The sequence below is a fragment of the Spinacia oleracea genome, chromosome 4 (genome assembly GCF_020520425.1).
Source record: "Spinacia oleracea cultivar Varoflay chromosome 4, BTI_SOV_V1, whole genome shotgun sequence".
NCBI lineage: Eukaryota > Viridiplantae > Streptophyta > Magnoliopsida > Caryophyllales > Amaranthaceae > Spinacia > Spinacia oleracea.
Window position 1 is genome coordinate 14830644 of NC_079490.1, and position 3179 is coordinate 14833822.

Here is a 3179-nt window from a genome sequence, read left to right on the forward strand (position 1 = left end):
CATTTATAAAGGTTGGATTATTGTTGGAAAATATAGCCTTACATTTGGGTTGTAGCCTAAATGTGGCGGTAATGCCCTTAATTTATTAATTTATGCTTCCGCTATAAGACCTAATCAGGTATGGAAATTGGGGGTGTTACAGCTAGTGTCGATCCAAGCCAAGTGTCGCTCCTTCGACGAAATTTGGCATAAACAGTTTGGCGCTGTCTGTGGGGGCACTAACTAGGTTTCGCACAAAAGTACCTATCCCTCAATGGCTTCTGAAGATATGACACTCGCAGAGATGAAAGCGGCCTACGACCAGGCCCAAGAAGAGCTGGCCCAAGAAAAAGCATCTCTTGAGAATCTCCAGAAAGAGCTCGAGTCCGTGAAAAGCACCAGGTACTGATATGTGCGTTTTATATAGTGTTTTCACCCCCGTCCCTTAGTACTTTTATGCGTCAATTGAGCTCCTAGGAGCCATTTTAGTACTAATCTGTGTATTTTAGTGTGCCTTGAGTTTCAGGACTACTTAGTGAGGAGTTGGTCTTTTTAGACCCGTTTCATGATGATTTAGGCCACTACACGATCCCGAGGGGATTCGGGACGACTATTGTCGACTTACGGGAGCCCTAGATGTTCATGATCGAGCCCCGGAAGTTAGACTCGATGTTGCGGACGAAGGGCGGATCACTTAGCCCTCCGCCCGGTGGATTGCCCCTCGCCCACCGGGCGAGCAAGCATAAAGGAGCAGGAAGCAGGCGCCCGACGGGCGGATCTTCGCCCGGTGCCCATTGGGCGCCCATCGAAGGCAGCAGCAGCAAGTTCTCCTTCCGCCTGACGGGCGAGTGGCGCCCGACCGGGCGCGTGCAGATGTTTTCAGAAGTTTCTCCCTCCGCCCGCCGGGCAGCCTTGCGCCCGTCGGGCGGGTTTCGAGCTAGTCGCCCGTCGGGCGGTTGGCCGCCCGACCGGGCGACGACAACCCTGGAGCCTTTAGCGCGCGGTTTCATTCCGGTTTTCTCTTATGTTTTTAGGCAAAACTATAAATATAGCCTTTGTTAATTTAGTTGAGGGGCTTATTATCTCATATTCTAGTATTAAACACTTAGTTTTATTTCTCTAAGCTTAGTTTTTTTCTCTCTAATTTGTTCTAAACACTTAGTTTATTTTCAATCAAAAATTCAAGCTTTCATTTGCCATTGTTCTTCAATTAGGTATTATTCTTTATTTCAATTCTTTGTTTAAGCTTTAATTATGTTTTCAATCATGCCAATTGCTTTGTTTATTGTTAATATGCTTGAGTAGTCTAATTTCTAGGGTTGGGGATCCATGAATGATATGAAGGGATATTGAATAATCATGATTGTTGGCATTGCAATTGATTCCTATTGATTGGTTTATTTCACTATACAATTAGATTTGCGTAGGTTTAATTGTGGTAGTTATGCAATATCAAATTAAGATTCGAGAGATGCAATTTGATGTTTAGGCTTGTGTCAATAGGTGGAATTAGAGTTAATACGTAGCGAGAGCCCGTTAATTCTAAGTCTATGATTAGTATCGACTTGAGAGAGCATGCTAATGTAATTAATTATTTTGTTGATTATCGTGATTGTTCATTGTTCTGGATTGTTATTTGTTGGTGAACCTATGCCCTAGATTCCTTAATATATTGATTCATACTTGTTTAATTATCGTTCGTAGTCTTAGCATACAAATCACCAACCAACTCTTGTTCACAATAGTCTAGATTAATTAATAGTAGAAAGAACGCCTGTTTCCCTGTGGATTCGATCCTGACTTCCCTTTCTACCTAGCTAGTGGACTTAGGTTATTTTTGGTTAGGTGATACGACTTAAGCCTGTCAAAATTTGGCGCCGTTGCCGGGGAAACGGTTTTATTTTCTGTTGTTGATTGCTTATCCTAGATTATTGTTCGTTACTACTCAAGGAACTCACGTTCCTTGAGACCGGATCTCACATTGTTTTGTAGTCTTTGTCTATGCCCAGGACCGTAGGTACTAGTAATCTTACTCCATTTGATCCTGAGCCCGAAAGAACCTTTCGTAGACGAAGAACTTTCATTGCATAGTGTGGGAATTACTCTGATTGTGATCATAATATTGGCGATCTTTTTCCTTCAGATACAGATTCAGTTTCAGAGATAGAGATGGGTGACAAAAATCTGATACCGCCACCTACCCCACGGCTTACAGACTATTCTAAGCCAAGTCTGTCCGTGCTACCAAAGGCGATCATGCCTTCTATTGCAGCTGAGACCTTCAAGATTGAGCCTGCATTGATTAACATGATCGAGAGACGCCAGTACGGTGGGGAACCAGGTGAAGATCCGAATCTTCACATTCATTCCTTTATCCAATATTGTTCCACCATCAAGCAAAAGGGGTTGACTCCGGAGCAGACTATGGAGATACTTTTCCCGTTCTCTTTGAGTGGGAAAGCTAAACTGTGGATTAATGGGTTGAATCGGGCGGCTTTGAAAATCACTAATTGGGAATCTTTGGCTCTTGCTTTTTATGTTAAATATTTTCCACCTGAGAAAACGGCTCGTCTGAGGGGTCAGATATTAGGTATCTCACAACAAGCGGATGAGAGTTTGTTCGAGGTCTGGGAGAGATTCAAGGATTTGCAAAGAGAATGCCCGCACCATGGTTTGCAAGATTGGTTCTTGATTCAGCAGTTTTATAATGGTCTGAGCAATGAGTCTAGATGTTTGTTGGATTCAGCTGCCAGTGGGAGGTTCATGTAACTTGAGGTGCCTAGAGCTATGGAGGTGATTGAGGAGATAACCATTCACAATGCCCAGTATGGGAATCCTAGAGGTCTATCTAATAGGGGTGGTAAGCATGATTTAAATTCCATTGAACAATTAACTGCCCAATTGACTGCTTTACACTATAAGTTTGATAATATGCAAGCAGCCAATACTCAATCTGCCCAACCTGCTAGTGTAGGTGCTATGAGTGCCCAACCTGCTACTGTTTGTGAAAGTTGTGGAATGTCTGGTCATTATGCACCGGAATGTAGGAGCTCTGTTGAACAATGTCACGCATTTCAATCCTACAAACAAAATAACCCATTCTCCAACTCTTACAATGAGGGCTACAAAAACAACCCTCTACTATCCTACAGGAGCATCAATATCCAGAACCCTCACCAAGTCCAACATCCACCACAACA

At 43.2% G+C, this 3179-nt stretch overlaps 1 non-coding gene across 1 annotated transcript; it reads right to left on the minus strand.

Moving 5' to 3' along the window:
• Positions 1–2547: 2547 nt before the first annotated feature.
• Positions 2548–2654, minus strand: LOC130460178 (small nucleolar RNA R71). Its single transcript, XR_008920122.1, has one exon. It is a non-coding gene; the product is annotated as a small nucleolar RNA R71 (small nucleolar RNA).
• Positions 2655–3179: the final 525 nt, after the last annotated feature.